We start from the raw sequence: 23,746 nt of genomic DNA on the forward strand, positions 1-23,746 counted from the left end.
CATTGGATGTGTTTGAGGTGGTAGGGCACAGAAGGACTCTGGGGAGAGTGAAGCAAGAGGAGAAAAAGGCCTAGGAAACTGCAGTACTGTTCTGGTGCAGGCTGTTAAGGTACCTGCCTTTGTTTAGGGATGCTTGTTTCAAAATGGAAGATGAGTAGATGAGGTAGCAGAGGCTGGTTAGTTTGGACTCATAATATCTACTTGAAGATTTTTCAGACTGAACTTTATTTTTCTGTGAAAAATGTCCTTTTAAAAAAAAAAATTATTGAAATGGAAACTGAGTGTGAAAAACTTCATTGGAGTTGAAAATTTTTTGGTTGTGGTTTTTTGTTTTGTTTTTGTTTTTTCCAATGAGAAGTATGCAGTGTGCCATAAAGCCAGAACTTCTACTGAAAACTCAAAAGCTCCTGCGGGGTGGGAAGAAGAGGTTGGGTTTTTTTTTTCACAGAAGTTTCCTGTTTTTTCTGCCAAACTCCAATATTTATGAAAACTTTTTATGGACCTGTCTTCCAACCAGCTCTGTTCTTTCTTGATTTGGCTACAGGGCCTGTGAAGACCATTTGTCAGGGGAAATGGAGGTAGGAGCCACATCCAGAGGATGCAGCTGATGAAAAGGTAAGATGTGCTTGTCTCGTTGGGCTTGGTTTCCTGAATCTTCCTTTAATGAACAAGAAAAAGAAGCCCACTTACAGAGCTTGGGTTACATGCATTTCTGTGTAGAAAACCAACATCTTTAAGCACAAAAGAGCATCAGGATCTTCAGGTGTTAGGTTGCCAAAGGTAGTGTGTAGGGTATTTGGATTGTGTAATGTGTTGAAGAGAAATATCAAAAAGTCTCAAGAACTAGAGTTTGTCTGAGAAAAGCAAAAGAACTTCACTTCTTTTCACCTGACTATCATAACTTTATGGGCTGGGCAGGAGGGGAAAGACCAGGTCTATCCAGAGCCTGGGAAACTGGAATTTTGTTGATATGCTGAAGTGAGAAGGAATAGTCATAAAAGACATAACTGGCTTAAAAAAAAGAATCCAAGGGTTTCAGCAGGCTCACTGAAAATGTTAAGAATCTTCTGTCCTTTCAGAAATTCAATTTGTTTCAGGTGACCTGAACATAATCTACTCTTCAAGTGCATTAGCTCTTATCAAAACTGCCGAAGGGTGAGGGCTGGGATTCTATCAATCTGTTGGCAATCTATTGTCACGTGACACTCACAAAACAATGTAATAACGGCCCTGATTCTACATTCCTGACTTTCAACACTGGGAAATTGGTCCTAGGGACTCTAATGGAGTTACTCCTCATTCGCAATGGGTTGACTTAGGCATCAAACACATTGCTTTCGTTGAAATGAAATGAAAGTTTGACACCATATTCTAAGCCTGTTGTTTTGATACTTTAAAAAAAAAATAATTGCATTAACTTGAACTGAATTTAAGGGTTTAAGCCTTTAATCAGATAAATTCTGATACTTTTAATTCATTAATTTTTGTCTTTATCCTAATCCCCCTCCATGTCTCTTGAGAATTTCATTGGGCATAATCTTGTTACAGTTTAACAAAGTGGACTCTTATAATTTTTAATTTCAAATATTAATTGTGGGAAAGTAATCCTTCCTTCCAGCGAGGAATTGGGCAGGTGTGAGAGGATTTGAATATCTTTATTTAGAATATTGCTGTATATGGTGACTTGGATCATAATAATTATGGGTGAAATTCACCCCAAGCAGTGGGACCTAAATGGTTCCTAGGCCTTCTGCCAAACCCTCTGCCAGGGGTGAATTTCACCAACTTAGAGGAAACTGTTTGTTACAGCTCAGTTAGATTTTTATTTTTCCTCCCCTAAAGGAAGGGCCTCTTCCAGAAGCAGCCATGGCAAGAAGTCCCCTTTCTCCTCTGAGTTTGTCCTGCCATTATTGTCTGCTATAGATCTCAGTCCAGTTATCTGTGATATTCGTTTGTATGAACTGTTGCCATGTCTACACAAGAGATGAGAGAGCGTCGAGCCAGGGTGTTGAATCTGCAATGCACTAGTGTGCTCAGTGCTAATGTTCCATGTGGACACGCTACAGCACACTCAGAGTTCTGTAGTTTGCCTTAGCAGGGTCCACACGGTGTGTTAGTGTGATGTAGAGTCACACCCCACCTTGCCATGTACTAACTCGCTGTGTAGACAAGCACTCAGATCAGGGCCTGTTGTGCCTGTGGCTGCACAAATTCAGGTCCTGTCCGCAAGAGCTCAGAGCCTAACTAGACAAAGGGTACGAGGGGAAAGGATTTACTCAAAGTCATGCAGTAGTTCAGTAATCTGTAAAACAAACCATAAAAAACCCTCCTGATTCCAGCTGGTCAGCAAGCGATAAATACATTGTGCTCGGAGGGACGTTGCTGGGCTGAATTGTTTTTATCCCATCCCAAACTGCAGAAAAATTTGTAATCAGAACTCTAGGTCAGCTGCTCAGGTATTTGTGGTGGTGGTGGTGGTGTGTTGTGGGTTTTTTGTTTGTTTGTGTTTTTAAACCAGGTGAGTGTGGTGAGTCCGGGAGAATGAATGGAAAACTTTGCCTCTTTTTCTCCCCTCCTCTCCTCCCCCACTTTATTCCTGTCAGATTACTGTTTAATGTTTCCCCGAGAATGTAAAATTGAAACTGCAACACGCAGAATGCCACTCCTGATGAGATCCGTTCTCTGTGCCTATGGGCCTGCAGGCTGAGTGGTGTTTATTGCTGCTGTTCCCTATTACAAACTTTACTCTGTGTGGGGGTTTTGTTGTTGTTTTGATCGCTCAAAATGTGGCTTCTTAGCCCCTGGGACTGGCCTATAAATATGTTTATGGGAAGAGAACCGACCCTCCCGAAGTGGTGCTGCTCTTTGCAATGATGTGTGCTGACGGCTGGGGACGACATGCAATCCAGAGACCCATATGGGTGTGTTTGTGGCTGCTGAAGGGAAGGAAACTGGGAGAGGTGTGGTTTTATTACTTGTATTCTAGTAGCACTTCAAGCCATTGTGCCAGATGCTGCCTAGATACACAGTGAGAGACAGTCCACTGCCCTGAGGAGCTTACAGTCTGAATAGACATGACAGATAAAGGTGGGAAATGACTTGCTCAAGTCACACAGCAGGTCCAGTGGCTGTGCTGGGGATGGAAAGCTTGCAGGCGCTGACATTTCTTGGCGCTGAAGGCACTGATTCTGGGGATGCTGACACCTACAGGTGGTGAGGCTGTTTGGAGTTGGGCGCTCTGCTGAGGCTGTTTTGCTATGAAGTGTAACACCAGACCCTCACACACCCACCATGGAAATGGGGAGTGTAGCTTACCACTAAACCACATCAATGAATTAACTGCCCCCTTCTCCTAATGCTGTCTGATTAATGTCTGCCTACATACTCCATCAGCTGCAGAACTGCCATCATCTTACTCCTGATGACTCAGCTGCTAACGAGGTATTATGCACATCATTGCCATTAATGTAATTTTCAAAGCCAGTGTCATTCCGGCTGCCAACTGATTCAAGTCTGATCTGATTTCACGTATCTTTCATTTGGCTGTCATTTTGCCTGGGATCTCTGAAGGGAGCGAGTGAGTCTGCAAAAGCTTTGCCTGCAAATAAAGAGATCCTGTGAAATTGTCTGCCGCTTTCTCCTGATTTAATTCCTTTGATGTCACTGCGGGCAGCACATAATTATATTTCTCTTCTGCTCACGTTCTCTCTCGGTCATTAGGTGAAATCAGTAAAAACAGCTTGCTTAACATTGCATAATATTTTCTTTTCAAAAAGTAACCAAGCAAACCGTGTCCCTGTGGGGGCACCTGTGCATCTCCGAGCCAAACTTCCCCAGGCCTGCAGCAACACTGGGGTTAGCAACCTGCAGTGCATTGGCAGAGCTGGGGCGGGGCTGCTGGTTGGGATGGAAGGGCATCGGTGGGGGCTTCGGCCAGGATTAAGGTCCACGGGCAAAGTTTGATGGGGAGGCTCGCTCAGCACTTGCTTATTGCTCAGTTCAGTCCTGTCTTCCTCCAAGCATCTAAAATACATCCTTCTTCCATTTTAGAAAGGTAAATGGACCAATTACTGCTGAGGCTCCCAAATGAAAATTTGCTTTCAGACCCATGAAGGGTCCCCATTTTTCTTTCATGTCTTGGAGGTCGGGAGCATCAGCAGATTCTAGAGCAACTGGCTTCTCCTGAGCCGCTCAACCCACTGGTGGCTCTGAGATGCATTAAAGGAGCAAAGCTGCCTTGTGTGTTGCAGAAGCCAGGGGCTAACTACTGTACGCTTCTGCACCTGACTGTTGTGAAGTTGTCTTATTCAGCATGTTGCTTGGGGGCATACACCCAGCAGGTAGATTAGAAGTAATAACACTGTGGCATGTAGGTATCCTGGTGCAGTGGGTATAGATGTCCTAAACCTGGAAACTCTCTCAGGGAAGGGGACAGGGGTCCTGTCCTGTTGTGCAGTGCCCTAAATTTACACAGGTCATGTTTTATTGCAATAAAATTATATGCAGCTAGCTCGATATCTCTATTAGCACATGAGTCATGCCACTTATTCTTGACAGTGGACACTCTCTGACAATGACAGCAACTAGCAGCATTATGCTTAAGAGACTTTTGAGGATGCAGTTGCCATGGCACTGAGGTGGCGTTTGTTTATTATAATGGCTACTGGTAGACCAGGTAATGGGCACTTCACTGCTTATCACTGAGGGCTGGAGGCAAAAGATTTTGCCAGCAGAAAAAACAATGACCAAAGCATGAAATGTAGCTTGCTGTTTTCTTCAAGTGCTTGCTCTACATGGATATTTAGTAGCACAGGTGTCCTTGTTTATAACACAAGGACTCTGCTGCATGCAAGTGTTCAGATCCTTGCACTCCATAATTTGCCTTTTAAACTTCTTTGATTACACCCCCCGCACACATATACACACACAACACCCCTGCTGTTTAGTGTGCAGGAGAAATTGGAAGCCATGAATAAAATGAAAGAAACCAAGAGCAGTCATAACAATCTCACTGTCCAAGTGTATTTTTCTAACATACAAGTATCTGTGAAATTATTTTCCTTCCTGCAATGAACTGTGTTGTAAAACGAACTCAAGGTTTTGTTTCACTAGCCTTTCTACAATCATTTACACAGAGGGAAGTGTGTGTAAAAACGCTATCTGTACTAATGCCGATCATCTCACAACGGGCGGGCTAGCTGGCTCAGTCCGGCCCATGCCCTGTTAAAGAGAACTCAGGTGGCTGAGCAGGAAGTACTTGCAGTCTGTGATGCTAGTGCTGCTTCATTGGTTTTAATACAAATCGAGTCCCTCAATTAGTGTGTGGCAGCTTCTGAAGCTAACCCATCACTTACAAATGTCTCAGAAATGCCTCTCCTATCCTAGCCCCTAGCATAAGACCCCCTCATCATACTGGAAAATGTAGCAGCAAATATATAACTAGATTATTAAGCAAAAAAAAAAAAAAGGCTATCTATTCCTTTAAACAGGAGAGAAAAGGATCCACAGCTACACCAGTTGTCTACCAGGCTAAAAGTAGGTGGCTTTTGTTGCATCATGGTGGATTGAGAACTGAAGGTGATATTTTTTAATCAGACTAGGCAATCTCTTTCTTTTCTGGCCTCTGCAAACTCTTGGTGACTCTGTGCTGACCTCTTTCATTTTTGGTCTCTGGCTTCTTCGCTGATTGCTAGGATTTTCCCAAATTTTTAAACTATATAACTCACGAGGGAGGCTGGATATCTCCTGCTGAAAGGAAGCCCCTTTTTAGGAACAAGAACATTGTGTGTGTGTGTGTGTGTGAGAGCATAACTGAGGCTCTGACTTTGGCACAGGTAACTTTTTTTTTTAATTAAAAGTCACAGAGGGGACATGGGTGATACACAATAAATCACAGATATTTGGAAGCTGAAGTCTCCGCCTCGTTGGCTGGGGCTGGGACTAAAGCCCGAGCTCCACTGCCCAGGGCTGAATTATTGGACCTTTTCAAGAAGTCATGGAGGTCTTGTAAAATCATGGCACCCATGACCCCTGTGACAGATTTGTACCCTTCAGCATAACAAAACAAAAAACCACGCAGTGAATTTAATGAAAGGAAGGGCGGTCTTGTTAAGGCACTGGACTAGGAGTGCTACTATAGTCTGAAACCTTTTATTCACCTGGGATTAAATTTCACCCCCAGGCAAACAAGGTGAAAGTTATCCCTTGTAGAGGGGGCTGGCATGAGGCCCTAGGCATCATTTTAAGGGCTCAGAGTGTGCCACAAGTAACAGAATCATAAACGTGTAGGACCAGAAGGGAGCTCGAGAGGTCATCTCATCCTGTTGTGTATTTTGTGTCGTGTCTTATTGCCCAGGTTGCTGTAGCAACAGAGCTTAGCTTGTTGCCATAGCAATAGAGTTAGACTATTAGAGGATAGTTCAGCCACTCCTGGCTTGTTTTAGTGTAGTTCAATAAAGACTTTTCGTGGGTTTGCGTCTCTCTGTGTTCCGTGCTGATTTCTCTCTGAATACAAGCACTTTTCAAGGATTTAACATAACACCTCCAGTCCCCTGCACTCAAGGCAGGACTATGGATGGGCATTATAATTTGTTCTAGGGTAGTATATAAGGACCCCGGTCTTAGGACTCAAGGGCTCTCTAACCTACCGGAGAAAGGTATAATAAGAATCAATACCTGGAAGCCAAAGCCAGACCAATTCAGTTGGAAATAAAATGAGTGAGGCTAAGGAACCATTGGGATAAACTAGCAAAGAAAGTGGAGGACTCTCCATGTGTTTGTCTTCAAATTAAAACTGGATGTCTTCTGAAAAACATGCTTCACCCAAACACAAGTTACTGGGCTGAGTGCAGGGGTACCTGGATGAAACAGAAGGGCCTGTGATATACAGGAGGTCAGACCGGATGATCTAATGGTCTCTTCAGGCCTTAAACTCTATGAAACCTCAGACAGACGCACCAACTAGATAGGAGGAGCACAAGGAAGCAAATTAAAGTCTAGAGAGGCTTTAGAAGAGAGAGACCAGAATAACCAAGGGTCTAGAAAAACTCATGTGAAGAGACTTGAAAAGGCTGGGATTGTTTATCAGAGAGAGAGGGCATGGTAGAAATACAGAGTGGCCTGGAGAAGGCACATTGCGAGCTTCTGTTCTCCCTGGTTGGCTACATAAGAACAAGAGAATGTTCATTGAAACTGAGTTAAAATGACTGGATACCTGTATGGATCACAGAATGTCCAAAATTGCTAATGACCAAAGTTCTCGAAGGGACTGTCAAACCTCATGCTTCAGAGCTCATCTCTAACTCCCAGATTATGGACCAGATGGGCCTTAGTTCTGACCCAGTCTGGTGATTTCTATGGTGCTAACTTGAAGTCTAAATGGCACACATGTAGATTCTCTCCTGCCGTGTGTCGGCAAGCCTGTCTCTGCCTTTTGTAACTCCTCCTTGTGCTGTCTCCGGATCAGATTGACTTCTTTGCAGCTGGCCTGTTGGGATTTAACATCTGGTGTGTTCTCCTCCCACCCGCTTCTCCTATTTCCGTAAATCTCGATTAGCCAAGTGAACGGCCTGGGAGAGACTTGGAATAACAGTCTCCGAAATGGCAGCTCTTTGAGCGAGGGAATACCACTTAAGTTGAGTAATATCCCGGCACCATCTCCCCAGCCTATCATTTCCTGCTGTAAAGGGCTAAACCTGAGTAATTCTCTGCTCTGGTGAGTCTGGGAGTCATCTGCGCTGCACCTTTGGAGACTATGGCTCAGGCAAGAGAGGCTGGAGATTAGCGGAGAAGAGACACTGCTTCTCTGGCTGGAATTGGGCCAGAACTTTATGGCTTCTATTTAAAGAAAGGGACTGAAGCAGAAGTAATTAGTAGGAAGCAGAATGGAGGAGGAGAGGCAATATGATCTAATATTTAAAGCAGGGGGTGTGGGAGTCAGAACTTCTGGGTTTTATCCTCTGCTTTGGGAGGGGAGGGGAGTCTCATTGTTAAAGTGGGGTGGTGTCTGGCGGAGGTCTCGGCTCCTGGGTTCTATCCCCAGCTCTCTGCCATTGACCTGCTGTTATTTTAGGGACAAGGTAGCGAGGCTGGGAGCCTTGAATTAAAGGTGCTGTGCTGGACAGAGTGCTGCTGCTGCTGCTGGGCATAGGCGCTCGGCTCCCTGGAGGGATCCAGCGTGTAAATGGAGGAGTTAAAAATAGATCATTTATGATGACAGAGACACCATGTCCAAAAGGGCTTATCTGACAAGACTTCATAATGTTAACACATGCTGTGGGCTAAAATCATCTCCAGAGTATTGGAATAATCCCTGCCCTGGATTTGCTTTTTTTTAAGATATCTGCAGTGTTAATTCCCAGTGTATCCTGCTAGCCGGCATCTCTGGCCCGGTCATGCAGAGAAGGGACTTTGCTGCTGACAGTGCTACTCTACATCCTAGCAGGAGGACGCACCTGTAACTCTTAGCTGGGGTGTCAGTTCAGAGGAGCAGCAGCAGAGAGGCCTGGATGCGAAAATTCTTACATGGTTCCGAATTGCTTCTGCCTGGGTGTCATTTTATTATTTCGTGCTGAAACCCGGTGCTGTTCGTAAACCATACCAGGCGTTAGGGCTGAGAGTTCGTATCTGTGGAGCCTGCTAAGCAACTGAAGCATGTGCCTTAATCTCCATAGTCCTTTCTTTGCTCACTGTTTTCCCCATGCAAGTGATTCTACTCCCATCCAGTCCAACCTGTGCCCAAGATTGGGGGCGATGTAGGAGACTCAGACACCAGGCCACGCTTGTTCCCAGAGCTGGGAACAGGAATCAGGGTGTCCTGACTCCCAGCCTTCCCTTCTCTAATCACTAGACCCTACTCCCTGCCCAGAGCTGGGGATAGAACTAATAGGGTCCCCGTGATTTATACTTCTGTAGCTGTCAAGCAGATATAAAGTGTGTGTGGGTGGAGGGGGAAAATAATACCAGATGTTCAACATTCCTCTGCAGGCGCACGTGTCAAAGTCCCTAGCGGCCCCTTCTCTTTCTCTGTCTGTTTTTAGTGAAAATTCAAATTACGGTAAATATTCTACCATTTTTTGTAAATGCATTTTCAATCCGTAGGGCATGTTGTAGCAAGTAGTACAAAAGAAGGGATTCTTCTGGAGTTCACCATTTCTTAGTTAGCTGAAAAAGGAGATAAAAGCATCTGGTGCTGGGAAGAATGAATTCTGAACAGACTCGTGTTGCCTTGCGGCACACAGATTTTAATCTCTTTTTGAGTTGGAAAAACCTTACTGCTAATGGGCAAAGATTAAAATATCCTTGAACCACATTCATGGACAAGCTGGCGCATGGAGTCCCTGGAATCTGGCTCTAGAATTTTCAAGTTAACATTGTCTGTTAAGAGACCAGAGTAAACATCTTGTGGTCAGAAGGACTTGCAGAATGGACCAGGATGAATCTTGGAGCTTGAATGGGGAATTCAGGGTGTGTCTGTGACACAGGCAGACCAGGTGCTGGCTCAAGCCAAGGGTCCCCAGGACTCAAATGAATACTGACAAATACATAGCGGAAGTGAGTCAGGCCCAGCAGTGTGTGTTAATGCTGTGAACGTAGGTTCTAGAATTATATGAATGTGTTTAGACTTTATTGAATGCTTGTGAGTTGCTGCCTGCCTTAGAACATCAGTATTCCATATTGTAAGGTAATATTTGAGCGTTTGCGTTGTAAGCCTCTAACTATACATCTCCAGACTTGAGAGCGACATTAACTATTGTTTAAATGCTGGTCTCCAACAGAAGATGTCTTGTCCTGCCTGACAAGGAAGACCCATAGATATCAGACTAGAGTGGAATATTAAAGAGGACAAAAGACTTCGTTTAGTCTTTCGCTCTTCCCCCAGCTCCATGAAGATGAGTCTTGCAAGTGAATTCCTCCATCAACTGAGTTTGTAGCTTGGAGCAAAAGGGGGAAAGGGAATAAAAACCCCTAAGGAGGAACTTTATGCTGCTTCAACTCTGTGGAGCAAGGATTACTAGGCATAAGCAAAAGATCCCCAGCGCTTAGTATGGGTTAGCCCCAAAGGACACACAGAATATTATGTAGGCTTCTATTAATTTTTTTAATTTAAGATTGGAATTCGTGTGTGTGTATATTTACCTGCCTTAATCTTGTAAATAACTGTTTCCTTTTCCTATGTAACAAATGATCTAAAGATTTATTATAGGATTGACTACAAGTGGTGTCTTTGGTATGAGATCTAAAGTGCGGTTGACCTAGTGACTGATCCTTTGAGACAGGGAGTGACCTGAATATTGCTGTGATCCTTGGTGTAAGGGGGACTGTCTATCACAAAAGTAGGCTTGCCTGGGTGAGAAGACCGATTGGAGTACCTACGGAGACTGTCTGTGACTCCATGTTCAGGTTTTATAGGGCCTAAGGCATTTACACCTGATGATTGGTGAATCTATGTATAGGACTCACAGCTAATTTGCAGTTTGTGCCCTGTTTCCTAACAGTGTGCCAATCCCCATGCTGTCGAGCCACTACAGGACAGCTTTCCCTGCATGTGTTTTGCTCAAATTTCTAGACAAATTCTGGGTTTGGTGGATATATCATGGGATTCTCAGAGCTTGGTTCTTATTTCTTCTCTGCCAGGTACCATCGAGTGGAGTTCAAGGGCGTGTGTGTGTTTAGTTCTGAATGAATGGGCCATTGGCCGTTTTGTAGATGGCTCATATAAGACTTTGGCCTGGATCCTGTTCTCTCTTATGCTGGTGTGAGCTGGGAATAACTTGATAGAGTAACATGTATAAAACCTGATACCAGAATTGGCTCCTTATGTAAACAGTGGATTAGATCATTGGCTGCTGAAAATTAGCATCTCTTTACTTTTGGGTGGCATTTACAACAGCTGAGCTTCCGGCCCGGGTTTAATATATGAACATTCAGGCTTTTTAAAAAACCCTCAGAGCTCTTTGGGGGAGGGGGACAGGGAAGATACAGATCAAGACAGTTATTGATTCTGACATAAATATATTTAATAGCTCAACATGTATTGCGGTGACATTTCCCAGGGTCAGCGTGCAGTTGTAAGCTACTCAATGCTTCTGATCTGCACTTAGAAACATATTAGAAGAGCAGTGCTGATCGAATTCCTTCCATTATCGCTTGGAAGAGGGGCTGAATCAGAGTGTGCTGCCTCCCTCCACCTACTGTCATGTTTTAAGAGGACTTTATCATCATCTCTGAAGGGCCAAGCTAGGGAATACTCTTGTGGTCAGGGCAGTTCTTGCAAAAGAACACTTCTTTAGGGCTGGATTCTTCCCAACTCAAAGGAAGGCCAAGTTTTCACAAGTGCACTGTACGTTGGAGTGATGACCACCCTTGAAGAGATGGCCCTTTTTTAGGAGCCAGGTTGCCCGAAGAGCTCGGGGACAGTCTTTCAAAAGTGCTGAGCACCGTGCAACTGCCATTGTGATGCGTACAGCCAGCGTTTTCCCGAAGCATTCCATGCCTGCTTGCACCCAGCGGGCTGAGCGCGCCTGAAAAATCTGGCTGTGGGAGCAAAGAGGGAGGCTTGCGGGGACAGGTGGCTGCTGTCTAGAATGCTAAAGCACAAAGCTCCGTCCTGGGTGGCAGACACCGCCACCAAACCTCTCCTTGCTCTCAGCAGTCTTGCTGGAAATGGTGCTCGAGAGCCGGGCTTAGTTCTGCCTGCCCCTGCTCATAAACTGTGTTCAGTGGCTCCACTTGCTGATTCCCACAGTGACCATCTCTGACTTCCTGGCTAACACAGGCCGTAGAACCGCCCCGAGATAATTCCTAGAGCAGATCTCTTAGAAGAACATATGATCCTGTTTAAAAATGGTCAGTGATGGAAAATCCATCCCAACCCTTGATAAAATGTCCCAATGGTTAATTGCTCTCTGTTAAAAATGTGCGCCTTATTTCCAGTCTGAATTTGTCTAGCTTCATCTTCCAGCCATTGGTTTGTTAGACATGTCTCTGCTAGATTGAAGAGCCCATCATTAAATATGTTCCCTATGTAGATATTTATGGAATTCTCAGCATGCATGTCTCCTGAATCCTGGAGAAGGTGACCACACTTTATCAGTTACACTGCTTGGAGGCGGCTTTTGGAGAGGGGCCCCCATTGTGCTCAGCATGTTCTAAGGCCTGGCTCCCCCCCGCCCCCGCCCCCCATGTACATGACAGCTGAAGCAGGGCTGCTCTGATGGTCTCTGTTCTCCATGACCCCATGGAGTGGAAAATACCCATAGCGCGTGGCAGTCTGGCCACACCCCTGATCCACCATCAACCCTAGGCTGGAAGCAGGATTCTCAGGCCAGCTCCACACTGGGAGGGGAGACCCTTGCATTGGGGAAGTTCTCAGGGGGCTGTTTTAGTCCACTTGGGGGACCCTTTACCCTGCTAGCATGGCCTAAGGGGCCTTTGGTGGAACTGAGAATGGGGCCCAAAGCTTGTGACTGGATGCATCTTCTTTCCTGTCACTAATGGCATAAAGCATTCTGTGATTCTTTAACCGACCTCTAATAGTCCCTTCTCAAGATCAATATTTATCCCATTTCCTCACTATTGCCTTCTAAATAGCTACCGGCAACTCTTAGCTAACAACACTCACTCCTTTTCTTTTTTTAAAAAACAGCGAACAAAATCTTCCAAAGCACAGGACTTGGTGGTGACGGGGGACTTCAGCTGCTCAGATATCTTTTGGGAAAATAACACAGCAGGGCCCAGACTATCCAACAAGCTCTTGGAATGTATTGGAGACAACTTTTTATTTCAGAAGGTGAAGAAAGCTATTAGGGGGGAGGCTGTTCTAGATTTGATTTTGACAAATAGGGAGGAACTGGTTGAGAATTTGAAAGTGGAAGGCAGCTTGGGAGAAAGCGATCACGAAATGATCGAGTTCATTATTCTAAGGAATCATAGGAGGGAGAACATCACAATAAAGACCATGGATTTCAAGAAGGCAGACATTAGCAAACTCAGGGAGCTGGTAGGTAAGATCCCATGGGAAGCAAGTCTAAGAGGAAAAACAATTGAAGACAGTTTGCAGTTTTTCAAAGAGACATTATTAAGGTCACAAGAGCAAACTATCCCATTGCGTAAGAAAGATAGGAAGTATGGCAAGAGACCACCCTGGCTTAACCCGGAGATGTTAAGTGATCTAAAAGTCAAAAAAAGAGTCCTACAAAAAGTGGAAACTAGGTCAAATTACAAAGGATAAATATAAACAAATAACACAAGTATTCAGGGACAAAATTAGAAAGACCAAGGCATAAAATGAGATTAAACTAGCTAGAGACAAAGGGTAACAAGAAAACATTCTACAAATACATTAGAGGCAAGAGGAAGACCAAGGACAGGGTAGGCTGATTACTCATTGGGGGGGGGGGGGGGGAAACAATAACAGAAAATGCAAAAATGGCGGGGGTGCTAAATGACTTCTTTGTTTTGGTTTTCACCAAGAAGTTTGGTGGCAATTGGACGTCTCACATAGTGAATGCCAGTGAAAATGAGGCAGCATCAAAAGCTAAAATAGGGAAAGAACGAGTTAAAAATTACTTAGACAAGTTAGATGTCGTCAAGTCACCAGGGCCTGATGAAATGCATTCTAGAATACTCAAGGAGCTGACTGAGGAGATATCTGAGCCATTAGTGATTATCTTTGAAAAGTCTTGGAAGACAGGAGAGATTCCAGAAGACAGGAAAAGGGCAGATATAGTGCCCATCTGCAAAAAGGGAAATATGGACAATCCGGGGAATTACAGACCAGTCAGCTTAACTTCTGTACCCGGAAAGATAATGGAGCAAATAATGAAGCAATCAATTTCCAAACATCTAGAAGATAATAAGGTAATAAGTAACTGTCAGCATGGATTTGTCAGGAACAAAGCTCGTCAAACTAACCTGATAACTTTCTTTGACAGGGTAACAAGCCTTGTGGATGGGGGGAGGCGGTAGATGTCGTATATCTTGACTTTAGTAAGGCTTTGGATACTGTCCTGCATGACCTTCTCTTAAACAAACTAGGGAAATACAACCTAGATGGAGCTACTATCAGGTGGGTTCAAAAGTGGTTGGAAAACCATTCCCAGAGAGTAGTTATCAATGGTTCACAGTCGTGCTGGAAGGGCATAACGAGTGAGGTTCCACAGGGATCAATTCTGGGTCTGGATCTGTTCAATATTTTCATCAGTGATTTAGATAATGGCGTAGAGAGTTCACTTATTAAGTTTGCAGATGATATCAAGCTGGGAGGGGTTGCAAGTGCTTTGGAGGATAGGATTAAAATTCAGAATGATCTGGACACACTGGAGAATTGGTGTGAGGTAAATAGGATGAAATTCAATAAGGACAAATGCCAAATATTCCACTTAGGAAGGAACAATCAGTTGCACACATGCAATATGGGAAATGACTGCCTGGGAAGAAGTACTGCGGAAAGAGATCTGGGGGTCATGGTGGAGCACAAGCTAAATATGAGTCAACAGTGTAATGCAAAAAAAGTGAACATGATTCTGGGAGGTATTAGCCAGCGTGTTGTAAGTAAGACATTAGTAGTAATTCTTCCGCTCTACTCTGCGCTGATTAGGCCTCAACTGAAGTATTGTGTCCAGTTCTGGACGCCACATTTCAGGAAAGATGTGGACAAATTGGAGGAAGTCCAGAGAAGAGCAACAAAAACGATTAAAGGTCTAGAAAACATGACCTATGGGGCAAGACTGAAAGAACTGGGTTTGTTTAGTCTGGAGAAGAGAAGACTGAGAGGGGACATGATAACAGCTCTCAAGTACATAACAGGTTGTTACAAGGAGGAGGGAGAAAAAATGATCTGAACCTCTGAGGACAGGACAAGAAGCAATGGGCTTGAACTATAGCAAGGGAGCTTTAGGTTAGACATTAGGAAAAAAATTCCTAACTGTCAGGATAGTTAACACTAGAATAAATTGTCTAACCTGCTCTTAAAAATCTCCAGTGATGGAGATTCCCCAATCTCCTTAAGCAAACACCTGTCAGGGATGGTCTAGAAGATATTACTTAGTCCTGTCCTGAGGGCAGCAGTCAGGATTAGATGACCTCTCAAGTTCCCTTCCAGCCATATGATTCTATGATTCTTTCTGCCAAGCTGCCTGAGATTTGCAGTATGTGTTGGTGGGGAGGTGGCTGAGTTTAGATCAACTAATTTTGCAAGTTAATACATTTTTGTTTTAAATTTCTAGCCCCTTCGGAGAATTTTGGCAAGGTTTCTGGGCCATTATTCAGATCTCAAATCCTGCTTGAAGCATTTAGAAGTAACACCACCAAACAAATTAAATTTAAACAACCAAACAAACAACCAACCAAACAAACAAACAAAAAACCACCAAACAAATTAAATTTAAACAACATGCTTAAGCCTCTCAAAACTGGGCAACTAGGTAACAAAATGGCCGTTGAAATTCCATGTTGGTAAATGCAAAATAATGAACATTGGAAAACATAATCCCAACTAGACATATAAAATGATGGGGTCCAAATTAGCTGTTACCACTCAAGAAAGAGATCTTGGAGTCATTGTGGATAGTTCTCTGAAAACATCCACTTCATGTGCGGCAGCAGTCAAACGAGCTAACAGTGTTAAGAATCATTAGGAAAGGAATGGATAATAAGAGAAAATATCACATTGCCTCTATATACATCCCTGGTATGCCCGCCTCTTGGGGTGACTGGATCTGCATTCAGTATTCATCTCAAAAAAGTTATATTGGAATTGGAGAATGTACAGAAACGGGCAACAAAAATTATTAGGGGTATGGAACAAGTTCCATATGAGGAGAAATTAATAAGACTGTGGCTTTTCAGCTTGGAAAGGAGATGACTAAGGGGGGATAGGATAGAGGTATATAAAATCATGACTGGTGTGGAGAAATTAAATAAGGAAGTGTTATTTACTCCTTCTCATAACACAAGAACTAGGGGTAACCAAATTAAATGAATAGGCAGCAGGTTTAAAATGAACAAAAGGAAGGGTTTCTTCACACAATACACAGTCAACCTGTGGAACTCCTTGCCCTGAGAGTGTCGTGAAGGCCAAGACTATAACAGGGTTCAAAAAAGAACTAGGTACATTCATGAAGGATAGGTCCATCAATGGCTCTTAGCCAGGATGGGCAGGGATGCAAAACTATTCTCTGAAGTGTCCCTAGCCTCTGATTGCCAGAAGCTGGGACTAGGCAACACTTGATGATTACCTGGTTTGTTCATTCCCTCTGAAACACCTGATACTGGCCACCGTCAGAAGACTGGATACTGAACTAGATGGGCCATTGGTCTGATCCAGTATGGCCGTTCTTATGCTCTTCAAAGGATGGATGGTCCAGCCGTTGGGGCACTAGCCTAGGACTTGGGAGATCTATGGTCAATTCCTGCTCTGCCACAGGCTTCCCATGTGCCCTTGGGCAAGTCACTTAGTCTCTCTTGCCTCAGTTCCCATCTGTTGTATGAGGATAATAGCACTTCTACTTGCATACTTCTGGTAAGGATAAATACACTGAAATATTGTGAGGTGCTCACGTACAACAGTGGCAGAGGTGTGGGGGTGCCGATAAGTTCCATGATAGACAGAAGCATGTGCCTAACTTTAAGCTGAGTTGCATCCAGAGGAGGTGAGACTATTCAGTTTTCGTTTGAGTGACACGGGCTTGCAAATGGTAAGGGCAATGGTCTAATCTACCTGGGATAATGAGAGAAGGTTGTCGTCACAGCAAAAGGACCTTGGGTGGGTGGGGAAGTGCATACCTGTGTCTGTGCCATGAGCAAGGGGCGTAGTTTCTGTTTGTCTGTTTTTTTTTCCCTCCCCTGCTCTCCTCAGGCTAGCATGAGTACGAATAGTAGCAAGACAGGGTTGCACGGGTAGTGGCAGTAGAGGCATGGTGTAGCCATGTCAGGCACCAACCCTCCTGAAACTGGTGGGTATGTAAGTGGCACAGGGAAGCCGTGCTTCCACTGCAACTATCTGTGCTACCCTGCTGCTTATACTAGCTTGACAGCTCCCACGAGCTGGGTGATCACACCCGTAGCTGAGAGAGAGCGTGATGATGCTAAATCAGGGAAGAGCTGAAATGGAAATCTATGGTTGTCGGACTGGGCAAGGAAATCTGCTCCTAAGCCTACTAAAATCACAGATAGCTTAGGAGGCATTCACTCGGCTGTGTGGCCGTGAGGTGCAGCTAGCCGGGTCCACACAGGAAACTCTGGCTGGAGTAGCCCTGTCCGTTAAGGGTTTGGTGTCGGGTTATTTTTTTGTTTGGTTGGTTGGTTGGTTTTTTTTGTTGTTTTTTTCTTTAATGATTTCTTTACTGGCAAAAGCCCTAGTGTCGATGCACTAGAAATGCTGGGAATGAGGCCGGCTAGAGGTGAGACTGCTGCTTATCCCAGTGGTGCTAAGTGATGGTGCTCAGCCTGTATTAATTAATAATGCAATAATTGGGGAAAGGTTGTCCCGGGACCCTCCAAGGCCACCCCACCGTCCCCGCTTTCAAAAACGTAAACTTCTGGATCTTCCCTGAAGCTAATTTCCTGTCTCTGGCTTTGCAGGCCATTAACCTGTCAGGGCTGGCTCTCTAGCTGATTGTATCTCTTAATTCAAGCACATTGCTGGTTCCAATTAATGGACAGGGGAAACGAAATAGTCTTTCTAAAAAAAAAAGTGATTAAAACTAGAGGTGCGGGGGATGGATTAGGGGGAGGGGGAGGAGGATAAATAAAGCCATTCAGTCTAGAACTGTTACTGTAACATGAATAAATGCAGGGTTTTAAGGCTATTCCCTGTGCGGTTTAAAGCCACCAGTATGAGACAGTAATAAAAAGGCTTTGGCTCAGAGCTCCTGAAGAATAAATTATCATCTGATATAAAACTGAAATGACTCCAGAAAGTGCAATTACTGCACAGTCCATCCCAGGCGTAGAAGCAGCCCAGACGCAGGCTTCTTTGCACCTGCAAAGTTTAGGAAGCTCCATTTCAAAGCAGATGCCACTTGGTTAGGCAGGGATGTCTTCTGGGGAAACTCTTTTGCCCCAAAACAGAGCCGGCTTGTCCTACGGAGCAGCAAGAGAGCGAAGTGCAGCAGGAGGTGTAGGAAAGCTGCTGCTCCCAGAGCAGCTGCTAGTGCTAACGGCATGTCACCCACAGAAGTGACAATGTCGGGGTAGATTTAAAAAGGAGCAATAAAGGACAATGAATCAATGCTTTTCCAGGTTGGATATAGATTATCTGCCCAGCTCTGCTGAGAGAAAGATGTGGCTTTATTTCTGGCCTGTCAACCAGACAACAGCCCGGGATTATATCTTTAAATCACCGATTTACCAGACACATACTTTTTTTTTTTTTTTTTTAAGAACATGCCTGTGCCCGTTGCATGCTGGAAATGGCATGTAGAGACCACGCAGTTTGCATGCTAGCAAAATCGGACTCCTTTACATTTCTTATTGTTGTAGCATTTGCGTAGCCCTTTTATTTAGAGACATAGGAATTGCCAGACTCAGTCCGACCAGGGGCCCCTATAGCCCAATGTCCCGTCTCTGTCAGCGGCCAGCACCAGATGCTTTAGAGGAAGGTGCAAGAAACCTTGCAGTGGACAATTGGGGAATTAGCTGGACTAACCCGCCCTCTCCGTTAGGGGTCAGCTATTGCCTAGACACATAAGGATTCATGGTTGAGTGGGAAGGAGTATGATGTGTTGGGTAGGACACTGGACTTGGAATTGGGAAACCTGGGTTCTGGCCTTGTCTCCAGGGCTGGCCTGTTGTGTGACCTTGGGCAAGTTTCTTCCCTTCTCACCCTCTATCTTGTCCCATTAAATTGTAAGCTCAGTCTTGGGCACTGTACAAAGCACAGCCCAGTATAACAGGGACCTGTTTGGGTAAAGGGCACTGCTGTTATACCATGATGACTTCTTCTGTGTCTAAGATAAAAGTTTCTGCTATCAATAAAAATGTCCAGGGTTTTTTGTTTAGGGTTTTTTTTGTTTGTTTGTTTGGTTTGTCTCCTTTTAAGCACTTGGCCTCCGTGAGACCTTGTAGCTGGGAGTTCCACAGGCTTGAGATGGACCTAGTTGCTGGGGAAATGATGCCCCAGAGAGGATGCTTTGCCTGTGCATATGGCTTCTGCACAGATTGGCTCTATATGGAGGAGATTTAGCAACGGAGCAAGATAGTGGGCAGGCTGGATTCTATTCCCGGCTCTGAGAGGGGGTAGGTGGCTAAAGCAAGGGGAAATGTGAGCCAGTCTCTGGGTTCTATTCTTGACCTTATCATTGACTTGCTGTGTGGATTTCAAACTGTGGCCTGCAGACCCCCGGGGATCCACGAACTGTGTCTCAAATATCCAAAGGGGGCTGCTCCTCCATTTGACATTTTTTAGGGGTCCGCAAATGGAAAGGTTGAAAACCACCGCTATACGTAAAATGGGGCTAACAGGACCTATCTCTTGGGGTTGTGAAAGCGTCATTAATATTTGTGCTGTGCACCGAAATCCCTGGGTATCAAGTGACTTTCAGCAGTTTTTATAATTTTCAATAAAATTATTCATGCTTTAAAAATGTTATGGAAATTCCTGTTCTATTCTCCACACAGCATAATTAGCTGTTTCTTAATCAGTTCAGCTGCTAATTCTGTTGATTTTTTTTTTCATTACTTGCTAAAGTAATAAAGACTGCCACTGCCTAGTAACTACTAAAGCAGCACAAACTTTAGTCCTTCTCGGCTGGTTTCCTTTGTTTTTTTTGCAATGGGGCATTGATTGCTGGAGAGCCGTGGGACTGGCCTATGCAGATATTTCAGGATACTTCTTTTACCTTATGCAATTACTGTTTTTTCCAGCCATCCTTAGATATTTTAGTTGTAATTTTGAGTGGAAACTTTCAGTAGAAAATTAACCCACTGAGAATTTAGCGGTTGTCAGTTTTACTGCATGAATTCCACAGTGTAAGAAAAATCCTGACTTATTACCCTTGAACAATTTGTACTACCTCACTGCACTTGCTTCCTTCAGGTTTCTGCTGAAATGACGGCCCGATAGGGGGTTGTCTCTCCTAAAATGGTGAGCAAGCAAAACTTCTCCCCACGTTGCCTGGCTGCAGACTTGGTCTTGAAGTTTCAGTGCCTTTCCCTGACCTCTTGCTGCGTACTCTGGCTTCCCAGTCTCCCATTGTCTCTACAAGGAGTGGGGCAGCTCCCAGGCAGTAGCGTGGCATTCAGGGTGAGATTCTACATTATACCACACTTATGGTCACTTGTTCTAGTGCAAAATGCTTCTGTTGTGGTCGAGGGGCAGTTTGCACTGGTGTAAATGATGGCCCATGGTGCAGGACAAAAGAGACTCCAACCAAGGAGAAATGGGTTCAGTTCCTAGCTCTACCACAGAGGTCCTATGGGCAGGTCACTTCTCCTTTCTGTGTCTGTCACCCATCTGTAATATGGGGAGAATCCTACTTCCTTTGTTTGCCTAGATTGTAAATTCTTCAGGGCTGCACCCAACTTGCGGGGGCTCTGATCTTCGTTGGAGTTTCTAGCTGTTACTGTAATGCAAATGATTTTGCCACGTGTAAATGACACCTGCTTACCTGCCTTGCCGGGGTGAGGCTTAACATCTGTAAGACACAGGTTAGGGTAAATGCAAAATCTTATTAAATAAGCTCTGGCCAGCTTGTTTCATTCTATTGTAATGTGCATTATTTTCAGCGGGCAAGCTTTAGAAATGCCAGCTGTTTTCAGGTCCCTGGCTGGCTTTCATCTAGAACTAAAAGACAGAAATACAATTAGGAGCCAGGCTGCTTCACATTGTCAACCTAACTGCAAAACCCACAGAGGAGAGAATTTGCACTGGCATTTCCTAAAGGGATAGCAGAGGACATAAGTGCTAACCCAGCAGCCCAGCATGCTGTCGTTGGGCTCTCAGATGCTCCCTACCGTTGGACCACCTGTGCCCCCTTCATTTGCATCTCTTTCTTCTGAGATGTGAAGCTGTCACATCTAAGAGTGATTCAGGCCCTGTGTGCAAGCATCCTGCCAACTCCATTAAGCTCTGCAGCCCAGCATCAGTCTGGGCGCAGGATGTGTTCTGAAGCAGAGTTCTCTTTGCTTCTCTAGGTGACATCTGGATTTTGTAGCCTCTGATTTAGGCAGATTAGAAAGGACCAGGAGGCTCAGAGGTGTACAGCTCCAGGGAGCGCACAAATGAAATGTGGCCTTGAATAGCTGCAGCTGCGGTGGCTCCTGATTGAGACAGCCTTACCCTTTCACAAGTACAAGCCCAGATCCTTTATCCTGGACTCAATTTAAGATCTCTTGTGGGGGAAAAAAAAATCTCAGCCTCAGTGAGAAACTGAGAACTCTATTAGGCCAATATCTCTGATCAGCTGCAGCTACAGCCTTCACAAAAGGGATTTCTTAATGCAAATTTAAAACGGCTTAAAAATCTTCCTTCCGATGGGAAGCTCTCCAGTGCAACCAGCCTTTAAAATCCTTCTAGGCAGAGGTAATTCCAACACTATGCTATGAGGCTTTCCCTTTACCTGGACTCTTTAGGGGAGTGTTTTTTCACATACTGAAATGAAGCATCCTGTCCCCCTTTCTGTGTCTCTGGTTTTTCCCCTCTGAAAATGGAACTAATGGTACTTGCTGCCCCTACAAAGCATTTTGAAAACTACTGATGAAAAGTGCTACAAAGAACTGAAAAACTCCAACATTCCCAGCAGGAGAAGACCCAAAGCCTCTGTCTTCAAGAAGCTGAGCTGTCTGTGGACGGTCATGGCCCACAAGGATTTGGAAGATGCGTGGTGATTAGAGGGAAGCTTGTTAATGCAGTTCAGGATACCAAGGACTTTTGCCAATCAATAAATGCTTTAGAGATCTCTGCCAAGCCAGACAAATGGGTTTTGGTGCTATTTATAGGTGGTGCCATTCTGCAGGACTGATATGGAGTAAATGCATTAATAAACAGTTTTTACACAGCCCTTTGAGGCAAGCTGTTTGAACAAATGCACCCTGCGTCTGTTACGTTCCATATACGCTATACATTCTGGAATTTATCCTTGCATTTCTAGAAATGTCTAACTCTCACCAATGCTGCTTGCATGTTCCAAAAGAAGACTAGATGCCCTTATATATAATTCCACCACTTAAATGTGGACCATTAATTAGTGCTGTTGAAGCCCTGAGAAATATGTACTGTTTGCTTTTCATTCCAAATAAATATTCTCCTGGGGGCACGTAGCCAGGGAATGATTCTTACAGAGCAGAGCAGAAGAGGTAGTTGTAGAACTTTATGGTTGTAGGTGGCACTTCGTCACACTCTTCCGGTGTGACAGATGCGTGCTAGTTAAATGCTGAGTTTTGTAAAGTAAAAGCATCACACACAATTCTTAAGATTTCTAAACAGCTCTTGCCCATGTGCTGTTGTGTGGCTTTTTTATTTGTGACTTTTTGGCTTGGACAAATGCAAAACTCCATTTTCAAAGTGCAGTCAGTGCAAATTGCCACCAAACGTTGCGTGCAAAAAAATAAATAAATAAATAAAATAAATAAAACCCACTGAGCTTAGGATCATTGGTGTATAAAGATCTATAGGCAGGGAGCTTCGCAGTTCCAAACCATCGCTAAGTAAGTGCACTCACGGGGGTTGTTGCTGCTCGTTTTTATATTTTTACTGAATTTTCAAAAGTGCTTTCCCTTGGTTTAACTCTGTCAAAGTGAGGGGGGTGGAAGGATGGTCCCATGGTCAGGTTGTTAGACTGGGACTCAGGAGACCTGGGTTCAAGCCACTGATCCATTGCAGACTTCATGTCTGACCTTGGGTAAATCACTTAGGGACAGGTTACGTGGGGACAGCGATTCCCCTGGGTGGATACTCTATCCTGGAATAGAGGCTTCATGGATAATGATTTCAGTACGGTCACTTTTATTCTGAAACAGGGTCCACCTGAGGGAGCTCTTCCAGCAGAGCTATAGCAGAATAATTACTCAGCGACAGATATGCCAGTCTATTTCCCTGTATAGACAAGCCCTTAGACTCTCTGGGTGTCCAGTCCCCATTCTGTAAAATGGGGATAATAGATAGCCCAGCTCTTCTGAGGATAAACATGAACATTTGTGAGGCATACTGTGGTCATTGATTAACCCCTCCATCTACAGTATGTCTGATACCATCAGTAGAAGGGGGAGTTTTACCAGATTTCAGCCAATGCTGAACCCATTTTTGAAAAAACCCTACCCAAAATGTGGCTCATCCCAGAGCACCCGCTCCCTCAGTCAAACGAAAGGCTGTCTGCCAGATCCTGCTATCAGTTTTGCTAGTGTCAATCTAGAGCCACTGCACTCAACCCAGCGGGGCTCCTGCCATCTTGCCCCAGTTGAGGATCTAGCCCATTGGCACTTGCTGGTCCAGAATCTGGCCCAGGGACTAGAAGCTGCAGTACAGGAATCAGGGGAGAGGAGAAGAACCGAGGCAAGGTGGGCGAGAGACCTGGTCCAGATGGGATCCTAGCTTTATTCATGCCAAAAAAATAAGGTTTTAGTTTAGCTATGAGAAAGGGCAATAAAATGATAGTGATCAGATATCTCAGATGGTGCAATCACCTCTTGTCGATTGCCTGCTGCCTTCCCCTGGCCAATGTCAAATTGTTCCCTATTAATATTGTTCCTGGTGTTCTCAGCTTTTATGTCCGTGCTGGTAAAGGGAAGGGCCAAGCACACACCCAAC

The 23,746-nt window shown here is 44.5% G+C and overlaps 1 long non-coding RNA gene across 1 annotated transcript; it reads left to right on the plus strand.

Annotated features, from left to right (window-relative positions):
• The first annotated feature begins 10 nt into the window (after positions 1–10).
• On the plus strand, positions 11–22,109 carry LOC137158717 (uncharacterized). The gene is made up of 4 exons (XR_010921468.1): positions 11–109; positions 545–615; positions 20,039–20,245; positions 21,744–22,109. It is a non-coding gene; the product is annotated as an uncharacterized lncRNA (long non-coding RNA).
• The last annotated feature ends 1,637 nt before the right edge of the window (positions 22,110–23,746 follow it).

The sequence above is a fragment of the Emydura macquarii genome, unplaced genomic scaffold, assembly GCF_026122565.2.
Source record: "Emydura macquarii macquarii isolate MOO-44397 ecotype Brisbane River unplaced genomic scaffold, CSIRO-AGI_Emac_v2 contig_1790, whole genome shotgun sequence".
Classification (NCBI taxonomy): domain Eukaryota; kingdom Metazoa; phylum Chordata; order Testudines; family Chelidae; genus Emydura; species Emydura macquarii.